The sequence below is a fragment of the Hemiscyllium ocellatum genome, chromosome 9 (assembly GCF_020745735.1).
Source record: "Hemiscyllium ocellatum isolate sHemOce1 chromosome 9, sHemOce1.pat.X.cur, whole genome shotgun sequence".
Lineage (NCBI taxonomy): Eukaryota > Metazoa > Chordata > Chondrichthyes > Orectolobiformes > Hemiscylliidae > Hemiscyllium > Hemiscyllium ocellatum.
The window spans coordinates 30,199,334-30,212,128 of record NC_083409.1 but is presented as its reverse complement, the minus strand read 5'-3'; the positions used below and the strand labels follow the sequence as shown (position 1 = coordinate 30,212,128).

Below are 12,795 nucleotides of genomic sequence, written 5' to 3'. Positions count from 1 at the left end.
AAATAGTTACATAAGCAAACTCCCAATGTGTATCTTTCTCAGAAAGACCTATTGCTGTGTCAGGAAACGGAAGCGCAGTTGAAGAACCTTGACTGAAAGGTGAGCCATTTGCTAGAACTTTCTTCTTTCTCATTTCCTAATGATGACTCGGTTCAATCCATTGGCCAGAATCCAATGATGCATCCCAATATGCTCAGTTTAGTGATCCAACCCAACTCACGCTCTGTGCTCTCCCATTTAGCCTCCCTTTCGAGTACTGCTCCATACTCCAGTTTTTGAAGACAATGTTCCAAGAAGAGAGAATTTACATTTTTATACAGCACCTTGAATTCCCTCCAAAATTTCCCACTGCATTTTAAGCTAATGAAAAACTCTTGAAGTGTTACATTACTAGTAAGGCAAAGCCAACAGTCAATATGCATATAGCAAGGTACACAACAAAAAGATTGGAAGTGCTTGTACTTGTCCATAGATAAAGGGAGGAATCCCTTAACATCATCGAGTAGTTTGGAAGGGATACTTTTCGGAGGGTCGGTGTGGACTCAATAGGCCAAATGGCCTGCTTCCACACAGGAGGGAATCTATGATTCCAAAGTCCCAATTATTTGCTCATGAGGGCTGGGTTTGCAGTCCATAGTTTGAATCAGGACAATTTCTATTATATAGTCAAGCAAAGTAAACATTAGGTATCATCTTTAGTTAAGCACTTATATTCTAAACGCCAAAGTCAACATTGGGTAAACATGAATTAATAGGCAAGTTGTGGTCAATTGTAAACTATAGCTTGCACATTACATGGCAGGTACAACTCAGACAGATCTTTGAAATTGGCTCTGCAGTCTACTCAGCATTTAGGTCAGCAAACTCAAGTCACAAAAAATCTTTCAAATGCGGTCTTCCTCACAAAGAATTTTAGCTCCTCTCTTTCTCAGACACAGCTCGATTTGCAGCTGACAGCAATGCATAACCAACCTGGGTATAATCTTAACTAAACCTAGCACAAAGTCTGTAGCAGAGTGCAACATGGTGGCTCAGTGGTCAGCACTACTACCTCACACCACCAGGGGCCCAGGTTTGATTCCAGCCTCGGGTGACAGTCTGTGTGGAGTTTGCACATTTTACCTGTGTCAGCGTGGCTTTCCTCCGGGTGCTCCGGTTTCCTCCCATAATCCAAAAATGTACATTACAAAGGAACCTCAGTTATCCAAAGGCCATGGGTGGGGAGTGTTTTTTTCAGTTAATTGAATGCCTGATAACATAGTTTAGCCATGGATCAGGACCTTGCGATCTTGTTCGGATAATCCAAAATTCGGATAATCGAGGTCCCTCTGTAGATGGACAGGCCATGGTATATTGCCCATAGCATCTAGGGATGCGCAGGCTAGGTGGATTAGCCATGGGAAATGAAGGGTTAGAGGGATAAGGTGGATTTGGATGAGATTCTCTTCAGAGGGTTGGTGCAGTGTGTGCACTGCGTCAAAATTGAAATCATATGGAGTGAACTGGGAACAGGTATCAAGTGAGACACATGCATTTCACACACACAAAGCTCAGGGATTGCAGCATGAACTTTATCAGATCCAACCCGTTTGCTTAATTAACCATCTCGTCTCAGTGTAAAGGAATTGAAGATTCAATCTGATATGCTGGTATTTGTATATGGGGAATGTGAGGGACAAGGACTAAATTCTTCACAAAAAGAAATAAGTATTAGGTCCGAAGCAATCACTGTGGTGTACTTGTTCTTCTGTTTGCAACAACCACCTTTTCAGGAAAATCCCATGAAAGTCACAAAACACAAGGAATTTTGGATGTTTGAACGTGGCATGCAACAATCCAAGAAGGCAGTTCACTATCACCTTCTCAACAGCAGCCAGTCCTGCCAGCAACAACCTTGAGCTGTGATACTGAAAGAAACTCAAGCATTTAATGAGCCTGATCTCCAAGTTAAAGTGGAAATTTGTTCCTTCAACTCAGCTATTCATTTTGCTGTAAAAGGATGAGGAGAGGTTGATTGCTGGATTGAAGAACCTTGCCATCCACGTTGGGCTGAATGCATGTCACAGAAGACAGGCATCCAGATGATTGTCAATTCTTTCACTGAGCCCTTTGCTCAGGACAGCAACTTATATTTTTTGTTTCTCTATGCAGGGATGATAAAGGTGGTGCACAGAGAATAAAGGCAAAGTCAAATTATCAAGTCCAGAGGGAAGAGTCAGTCAGAAAGGGCTTGATAAAGCCTTGCAAAAGCAGCTTAAGAACAAAGCAGAGGGTTTTATAGAGGGAGTTGCGAAGCACACAGTCATGACAGGCAATAAATATTTTTACTGAGGAACTTGCTCTGTCCCAGGGGCCTTCAGAGGAATGGGAAGGCCTGGGGACACATGGTAACTCAGCAGAGAGGAGAGACGAGTGTGCGAAACACCGTCACAACCAACCTAACCTCGAGCGAAGAGCAACCAGTTCAAGAGAAACTATGGAGGGAGCTACAGGAAAGTCAGGACAACATTCCAAAGGCATGGCATAACTTAATCTGCATCAACATTCAAGAGAAGTGTATCCAAAATTTCTTGCGCCTCTCACATCCCTGATTTTCATCGGTCCACTATTGGCAGGCCAATGCCATTGTAGTGACAGATGGCTGAGCCTGCAATAGGAAGTGAACAGATTCCCACGGACGGGAAAAGTGTCGAGAGGGGCCACAGTGGGGAGCCTTTCCCAAGATACAGACTGAATTAGCTCAGGCTAAGAAAACCGAGTGCAAGGTCAGGAGTCACAGCACAATGGCAGAGGAGGAAGTGAACTTTCACCTCGCCCTTTTACATATGAAAAGCACCAGGCGGGGAGCCTTTATCAGCAAGGGGTCCAAAAGGGCTCACTGTGAACAAGCCACACCATCTGAGAAGCTTTCCTTTAAAGTCACACTAATGCTTTCAAAAAAAAGCAATTTGCATTAAGCCACCATGTGAATGTCCGAGGAATTCCCACGCTGCTTCCTGCCTTGATAAAAAAGCACTTCATCCAACCCCTTTTTATTTAGACTTTACATTTAAATAACATGCTTAATGATGATGAGACGTCTGTGTGTCTTCAGGAAATAAGACTCGGAGGAAAGAGATTAACCTATGACCTGAAAGTCTGCACAGCGTTTTAACTTCTACTGATGTGCTGGCAGTCCTGCTGTTGATTTCATTTTGTACAATCCCATTGTTTTAAACAAAAAGTGATCCCAATCAGGTCCTCCTTCATCATAAAGGTCTGCCTTAAATACTCTGTTCAAATTACTCAAGTAAAAATACACAGCACAGCTAGTCATACTAAAATAAAAACAGAAAGAAAAAAGCAGACATGTTTGAATGGCTTGTTTTACCATCATCCTGAGCACTTCTCCTCTGGATGCTGATAGTAGCCCTCCTTGATCTCTCCAGAGTAAGTAAGGCACAAGTCTCAGGGGAGCCAATGTCAAACTTTAACCCATTTCCCAGTGTTCAATACTGGATGCCAGAATGCAGGAGATACAGCATCCTTGACAGTTATGTATCTCTCAGACTTATTTTCAATTACTTCATGAGAAATGGGCAACATTTGTTGCCGATGAGCTCATTGGACCATTGCGGAGCACTTGGTGCAAGTACACCTGCAGTGCTGTTAAGAAGGATGTTTCAGAAATTTGACCCAGCAACAGCGATATCTTTCCAGGTTGGGATGGAATGTGGTTTGCAGGGAAACTTGAAGGTGGTGGTGTTCCCATCAGTCTGCCTGCCCTTGTCCTTCTAGATGGAAGGCGCTGTCAAAGGAGGGTCAATGAGTTGCTATAGTGTATAGTGTACCTGTTACATGTATTACAGGTAACCAAGGTCTACATTCTCGCTCTTAATGTAAGCATGCCAAATCAATATGCCTGTCCAGATAAAATGATTTAATGTACAGTATAACTAAAATGTTAACTGTTGTCCACAGACAGCACCTTTTTTTTAAACTCATACAGAAGGTTATGGGCATCATTGGGAAGATAAGGATTTATTGACTATTACTAACTACCCCTGAGAAAATGGGGGTGATCCAATGTCTTGAGCCACCCACAGTGCTGTTAGAATCACAATCATAAAACTGGTACAGCACAGGAGGCCAATCAGCCCATCATGCCTGTACTGGTTCTATGACCTAGTGTCAACCTCCTGCCTTTTTCCAATATCCCTGCTCACCATTTCCATCCAAATAATCATTCAACACCACCTTAAAATGCCACAGTTGAACCTGTCTCCGCCACATTTCCATGCAATCCATTCTGCTTGCTGTGTGGAAAAGGTTCATTCTCACATCTATGCCCCCCTCATTCGTTTTTCTTTTATAAGCAGGAATATTCTCTCCCTATTTACTCAATCCAGCCCACTCATGATTCTGAAGACCTCTATTAAATCTCCTTTCATCATTTTTCTCCTTGAGAACAGTCCTGACATCTTCAATCCATCCTCATTTCTCCTTCCCGGAGCCACTCTTGTAAATAGTTTCTACAATCTCACCGATGCAATTACATCTTTCTTGTGTTGCGGGGCCCACAACCGCAGATAACAGTGCAGCTGATATTTAACAAACATCTCGTACAAGTTCAATATCACCCTTTCCTTTTGTGCTCTTGTACTGCTTGCAGGGAGCTCTAGGAGTTTGGTTTATTGATGGAGGAATGGTCAATAAGTTCCAAGCAAGGGTCAAAACAAGTTTTCTTTTTCAAAAGTCACTGTTTAAGATTTTCATGAAAAAAAACATTTTCTGATATTTGGGCGCTACTACTCAGCAGGGGATCCTTATATCTAAAACAGTTCTCAAAGCAGGTCATTCCTAACCATATTACCATGGATGGATGTATCTGTGACAGTGAGGGTGAAGTGGTTTGTTTCTCCTTCAAGTTGTTTCCCTCACCACCTTCCCAACTCGGGCAGTTAAGTTTTTCAGGACTTAGTCAGCTTAGACAGTAGTGTTGCTACCAAACCATTCTTGGTGAAGGACATTGAAGTCTCCCTCCCAGATTACTGTGTTCTTATCACCCTTAGTGCCTCTTCCAACTGGGCAGGGGTACGGATTCATCAGCTGACTCAGTTGTGCAGACAGTGACAACCAGGAAGATTCCACATCCATGTTTAATTCCTCTCCAAAAAAAAACCTTGATCTCTCCATCCTTGCAAACTTGTGCCCACCTTACTTGGAACTTGGTTTGAATCCTCCCAATCAGGTTTCAGCCGCTGCCCCTGTCTTATCAAAGTCACAAATGACATCCTATGTAACTATGAGAAAGGTGAACTGTCCCTGCTGATCCTACCCGACTTGTCTGCAAACCCTGACGCAGGTGACCACACCATACTCTTCCAACCCTCTCGACTGCCATCCTCTGGGTTGCATTGCTCTCATCCAATGACTGACTGAATGTAACCAGAGTATTGCCTGCAACAGTTTCTCTTCCTGCTCCCGACACTTTAACTCTGGTGTTCCCAAGGATCTATCCTTGGTGCTTCCCATTTCTCATCTGCATGTTGCACCTCAGCAATATTTTTTGACAGTGTGGCGTTAGTTTTGCAATACTCAGTTCAACAAATCCACTGATGCTACATTATCAGACAGCTCATCTGACATCTTGTACTGGATGAGCAGAGATTTCCTTTAATGAAATACTGTCTGGACTGAGGCCACTGTTGACAGTCCTCACACCAAACTCTGTTCCTTAGCAACCAAGTCACCAACTTCCTCTCTCCGGCAACTGTGTGAGATTAAGTTAGTCTGTTCACAACATTGATACCATATTTGACAGAGTTGAGTTTCTGACCACATATTTATACCATCACTAAGGCCACCTTCTCTGTAACATCACTCCAAATTTGTTCCTGTCTGTAATCACATGCTGCTGAAGTTTATTAATGTCTGCATCACCTACACACTTGACTATTCCATCATACACCAGGCTGGTCTCCCATAAACCTTTGGTGCTTGTCTTAACACACAGGTTTCCATTTCTTCTATCACATCAATGCTCACTGATTTGCACTGGCTCCTATTCAAACAACATCTTGATTGTAAAACTCTTATTCTAGTTTACAAACCCCTCCATTGCCTCGGTCATCCTCCTCCTACCCACGTAATCTCCTCCAGTCCTCATTTGGGCATCTCATATTTAAATTGCATCGCTGTTGTTGGTCTCACATATGGCCTAGGCCCTAAATTCAAGAATCCCTCGTCAATGCTTCTCCACCTCTCCATTTTGCTCCCCTCCTTTCAGATATTCCTTATAATCCACTCTCTGATCAAGTTGTTACTCACCAGTCTGAATATCTCTTTATGTGGACCAATGTCATAAGACATAAGACATAGGAGTGGAAGCAAGGCCTTCGGCCCATCAAGTCCACTCCACCATTTAATCATGGCTGATGGGCGTTTCAATTCCACTTATACCTGCTCTCCCCGTAGCCCTTAATTCCTTGCGAGATTAAGAATTTATCAATCTCTGCCCTGAAGACATCCAATGTCCCGGCCTCCACTATGCTCCATGGCAGTGAATTCCACAGGCCCACCATTCTCTTGCTGAAGAAATGTCTCCTCATTTCGGTTCTAAATTGACCCCTTCTAATTCTAAGGCTGTGGCCATGAGTCCTAGTCTTCCCACCTAATGGAAACAATTTCCCAGCATCCACCCTTTTTAAGTCATGCATCGTCTTGTAAGTTTCTATTGGATCTCCCCTCAACCTTCTAAACTCTAATGAATACAATCCCAGGATCCTCAGCCCTTCATCGTATATTAGGCCTACCATTCCAGGATCATCCATTTGAATCTCCGCTGGACACGGTCCAGTGTCAGTATGTCCTTCCTGAGATGTGGGGCCCAAAATTGGACACAGTATTCTAAATGGGGCCTAACTAGAGCTTTATAAAGTCTCAGTAGCACCTCACTGTTTTTATATTTCAACCCTCTTGAGATAAGTGACAACATTACATTTGCATTGTTAACCACGGACTCAACCTGCAAATCAACCTTTAGAGAATCCTGTACGAGCACTCCCAGATCCCTTTGTACTTTGGCTTTATGAATTTTCTCACCATTTTAAAAAATAGTCCATGCCTGAATTCTTTTTTCCAAAGTGCAAGACCTCGCACTTGCTCACGTTGAATTTCATCAGCCATTTTCCTGGACCACTCTCCTAAACTGTCTAAAAATTTCTACAGCCTCCCACCTCCTCAGAACCACCTGCCTGTCCACCTAATTTCATATTGTCGGCAAACTTCACCAGAATGCCCCCAGTCTCTTCATCCAGATCATTTATATATAAAGCAAACAGTTGCAACCCCAACACTGAATCCTGCAGGAGCCACTTGTCACCAGCTGCCATTCGGAAAAAGGACCTTTTATCCCAATTCTCTGCCTTCTGTCAGACAGCCAATCCCCAATCCATGTCAGTAGCTCACCTCGAACCCCATGGGCCCTCGCCTTACTCAGCAGCCTCCCATGAGGCACCTTATCAAAGGCCTTTTGGAAGTCTAGGTAGATAACATCCATGTCGCATTTTGTAATGTTCCTGTGAATCAACTTGGGAATGTTTCATTAGGTTAATGGTAATATATAAATGTAAGTTGTTGAATTATTAGCAAAGTGCTGAACTATATTGTGGGTGCATTGTTCTGAAATGTCGCAGCCACCTTTCATATCCACTAGCATCCTGCTCCTCAAAAATCTTACTTTGTTCACTGTGACCTTGTGAACTACCAATCAGTCTCCCAACTACCTTTCCCTGAAAGAATTCGTTAACTGAGTTGTCACCTCCAATGTTCCTGCAACACGATGTGTGAACCTCTCCAGTTGGGTTCCTAGCAACCTTGCCCCTTGCCACAAGTACAGCATGACATCTGACCCTTCAGTCAACTCATGCATGCCACCCAGATATTAGAGTCATAGAGATGTACAGCACGAAAACAGACCCTTCATTCCAACTCGTCCTTGCCAACAAGATAGCCCAACCTAATCTAATCCCACCTGCCAGCACCCAGCCCATATCCTTCCAAACCCGTCCTCTTCGTATACCCATCCAGATGCCTTTTAAATGCTGTAATTGTACTAGCCTCCACCACTTCCTCTGGCAGCCCATTCCACGCACGCACCACCCTCTGCGTGAAAAAGCTGCCCCTTAGGTCCCTTTTATTTCTTTCCCCTCTCACCCTAAACCTACGCCCTCTAGTTATGGACTCCCTCACCCCAGGGAAGACTTTGTCTAGTTATCCTATCCATGCTCCTCATGATTTCGTAACCTCTACAAGGTCAGTCCTCAGCTTCTGACACTCCAGAGAAAATATCCCTAGCCTACTCAAACTCTCCCTACCGCTAAAATCCTCCAACCCTGGCAACATCATGGTAAATCTTTTCTGAACCCTTTCAAGTTTCACAACAGCCTTCCGATAGGAAGGAGACCAGAGTTGCACGCAATATTCCAAAAGTGGCCTAACCAATGTCCTGTATAGTTGCAACATGACCTCCTGACTCCTATACTCAATGCTCTGACCAATAAAGGAAAGCATACCAAATGTCTTCTTCACTATCTTATCTACCTACGACTCTGCTTTCAAGGAGCTATGAACCTGTACTGCAAGGTCTGTTTCTAAACTAATCTAGTCTCATTTGCCAATATTTGGGGGCCATATCCCTCTAAACCCTTCCTAAACATGTACTCATCCAGATGCCTTTAAAATGCTGTAATTGTACTAGTCTCTGCCACTTCCCCTGGCAGCTCATTCCATACAAGCACCACCCTCTGCATAAAAATGTTGTCCCTCAGATGCCTTTTAAATCTTTCCCCTCTCACCTTAATCCTATGCCTTCTAGTTCTGGACTCCCCTACCTTTGGAAAAAGACCTTAGCTAGTCACCTTACACTGCCCCTTATGATTTTATAAACCTCTATAAGTTCACCTCTCAGCATCCAATGCCCCAGGGAAAACAGCCCCAGCCTAATCTGTCTCTCCCTTTATCTCAAACCCGGCAACATCATTATAAAACCTTTCTGAATCCTTCAGGTTTAACAACATCTTTCCTATAGCAGGGAGCCCAGAATTGAATGGAAAATTCTAAAAATGGCTTAACCAATGCCCTGTACATCTCCAACAAGACATTTCAAATCCTATACTCAAAGCAGTGACCAATAAAGGAAAGAATACTCTATTGCCTTCTTCTCTGCCCTGTCTATCTGCAATTCCACATCCCAGGAGCTATGCATCTGCACCCACGGTATCTTTGTTTGGGAAAACTCCTCAGGACCCTACCATGAAGTGCATAAATCCTGCCCTGATTTTCCTTACCAATATGCAACACCTCACATTTATTTGAATGAAACTCCATCTGCCATTCCTGGGCCCATCTGATCAAGGTCCTGTTGTACTCTAAAGATAACCTTCTTCACTGTCTGCCATACCTTCAATTTTGGCCTCATCTGCAAACCTGCTAATCATTCCTCCTACATTCACATCTGAATCATTTGTATAAATGACACAAAGTAGTGGGCGCACCACCAATCCCTGCGGAACACTGCTGGTCACAGGCCTCCAGTCTGAAAAACAACCCTCCACCCTCTGTCTCCTAGCTTCAAGCCAATTTTGTATCCAATTGGCCATCTCTCTCTGGATTCCATGCGATCTAACCTTGCCCAGCAGCTTTCATACGGATTTGGCTCCTTCTAAAGACATAAATTACATCACAAGCAACGGTGACCATCCATCCCTACCTTACAACAGTTGTTACGGTTAAGGACATCATCCCCCTGTTACCCCCTCCCCATTTCGCCAGCTCATTGAGACAACCAAGTTACCAAGGACATGAAATGTCAGCTATGCAGTGAGGGAATGTAGGCAGTAGCAGGTGCACTTTCCCAGGAAGACCAGTGACTGGCTCACATTCAGTGTCCCACAGCATTGCAGATAAAGCATCCCTGCTCATTTGTTTCTACTGGGGCCAGTTTGAGCATGCAACCTCAACAGTATTAGGCCAATACCCAAGCTTACCACTTAGGAGTCCTGTAAATGCAAAGTGAGAGTCAGAGAGAGAGAGAGAGGGGAAGTGAGAGAAAGCTGTAAATAAGACCAGCAGTGACCGCAGCAATTCAGAATCTATTGCAAGCAATGAGACACCAGAGAGAAATTAATATCCCATAAAAAGGATTCACCGTCTTCCTATTTTTCAGTGTAAATATAGCAACAGCAATACCAAGAATTCCACCCCTTGCACGGGTTGCGTTGATAAATCAAAACCAGACCTGGCTCAGGCAGTAATCCCTCTCTGCTGCTCTTCAAAGCACCGCAGCTATTCAAGCAGCAGCTTTCAAGTATCAGGTTACAGCCTGGGCTCGCTGGCTGGCATGGGGCATGTCCTACAGAGAGTGTGAGCACAATGAAACGAGACACAACATTAGCTGATCGATCACACCACAAAAGAATCTTTTGAGCCTCAGCGCCTGACAGAGACAGTGGATCAGCAAGAGGCCGCATTCTGAACAGCAAATTCATTCCATTTGGACCCTCAATACTATTCCAAGTTTTGACCGACCAGTGGGATGTTCCCATTGGGTTTGCAGCACCGAAACACTCCTACAAGCCTTAAACATTCATTCTTCAATAACTACTTCTGTGGTCGGTTGTTGTTTAGTTGGTAACATTCTCACCTCTTGAGTCGCAAGACTGTGGGTTCAAGTTCTTTGCATGAGGCACAGCAAGCTTCTGATGGTTACAATGAGTAATCAGGGAGTAATTACCAGGCTTCGGAGAATAAACAATGTAGCACTAATATTATGCCCTATTGTGGAACATGGATTATTAGCAGCCCTACTAACTGCAAGACATTGACCAACGTCTTACAAAACACCACCAAAAATACTGCTGAATCTGGAAATCTGAAATAAAAATTGTAAGTGGTGGGAGAGAAAAAAAAGAGTGTCTGGCAACATTGGTGGGAAGAAAATAACTGATAACATTTCACATCTGTGACCTTTCATCAGCCTCCTGTTCTATTAAACACAGAAACTAGGAGTAAGAGAAGGCCATTCAGCCCATTGAGTCTGCTCGGCCAATCAATAGAATCGTGACTGACCTTCTATCACAATGCCATATTCCCACTTTCTCCCCATATTCCTTGATGCCCTTAAAAGCTAAAAATTTATCGATCTTTTTCTTATAATGGTCAGTGACTTGGCCCCCACAGCCTTCCCAGTGTCGAGTCCGTCCAGCCACATTAAAAATCTATACATTTCATACCCTCTCATTCTTCTAAATCCAAGAGAATACAGGCCTAGATAAACCTCTCTGTTCTCTTATGACAGTTCTGCCACTCCCAGAATTCCCAGTGAACTTCCACTGCACTCCCTCAATGGCAATCATATCTTTTCCAAGGTAGTGATGCCAAACTACATGCAATACTCCAGGTGCTTTTGCCCCAAGACCCTGTATTGTTGCACTAAGGCATCCCTACTTCTGAACCCTTAGCCTCTTTCAATGAAGGCCAACACACCATTTGTCTTCGTAATTGTTTGCTGCACCTGCTATATGTTACTTCACTCAGTCAACTGATCTAAATCACCTTGAAACCACCTTGTGTCATCCTCACAACTCCCAACCTCATCCCATTTTGTATCACTAGCAAACTTGGAAATGTTGCTTTTGACTCCTTCATTAAGGTGTATAATGGATGACAGGGGGCCCAAGTACTGATCTTTGCAGTACTCCATTAGTCACTGCATATCACCTGGAAAAAGACCATTTATTCACACTCTCCGAACCTTCCATTCATTGACTCCATCTAAATGTCTTGCTGCCTTGGAAAGGCAAACAACGTCAAAGTCCCCTCCCGCCCCGGTTATAATTTCTTCCAACTTCTTCTGTCAGGCAGAAGATGCAAAATCTTAAACACACACGGACCAACAGATTCAAGAACAGCTTCTTCCCCACTGTTACTAGAATTCTGAATGGACCTCTCAAATTTTAAATTTAAAGTTCATCTTGCTCGTTGTGCACCTTATCTAGAGCCATAATATTGTATTCCTCACTCTGTTCTATTACTCAAAAGTACTTTGCATGGTATAATCTGCCCGTACTGCGTACAAAACAAAACTTTTCACTGTATCTTGGTACATGTGACAATAAATCAAATCAAATCCTGACTGTCAACCAATTCTCGATCCATGCCAATAGATTACCCCCATCCCAAGTGCTTTAACTTTGCTCATTTACCTTTTATAAAAGGACCTTATCAAATGCATTCTGAAAATTCAAATACACCACATCCACTGGTTCTCTTTTCTATCCTACTCTATTTGATTTGTTCAGCATGATTAGCCTTTCATTAGCCCATACTGGCTTCATCCAACCTCATTAATTCTTCAATGTTATCAGGTCTTTTATAATAAAATCTATTATTTTCCCCACTACTTATAATAGGTTAACTGGTGTGTTATTCTTGGTTTTAACTCCCCCCTTTAAATAGTGGGCTTACATTTCCCACCCACCAATCTGTAGGAACCACTCTACAGTCTGGAATTGCAAACGACAACCACCAGTACTCTGGGATATACATTATCAGGCCCTGGTGATTTGTTAGCTTTTAAACCCATTAATTTAACCAGCACCATTTTCATACCTAATTCTAACTTCCTGGATGAACCAGACGCCTGAAGGAAGAACATCTCACTGCATCAACATCGGTTTCACCAGTTTCCTCATCTCCCCTCCCCCCCACTTCATCCCAGATCCAATCCTCTAATTCAGCACCACCCTCTTGAAC

The 12,795-nt window shown here is 43.4% G+C and overlaps 1 protein-coding gene across 1 annotated transcript in view; it reads right to left on the bottom strand.

Moving 5' to 3' along the window:
* Window positions 1-12,795, bottom strand: part of si:ch211-267e7.3 (ADAMTS-like protein 2) — a 117,546-nt gene that overhangs the window by 76,060 nt on the left and 28,691 nt on the right. The window lies entirely within an intron of this gene.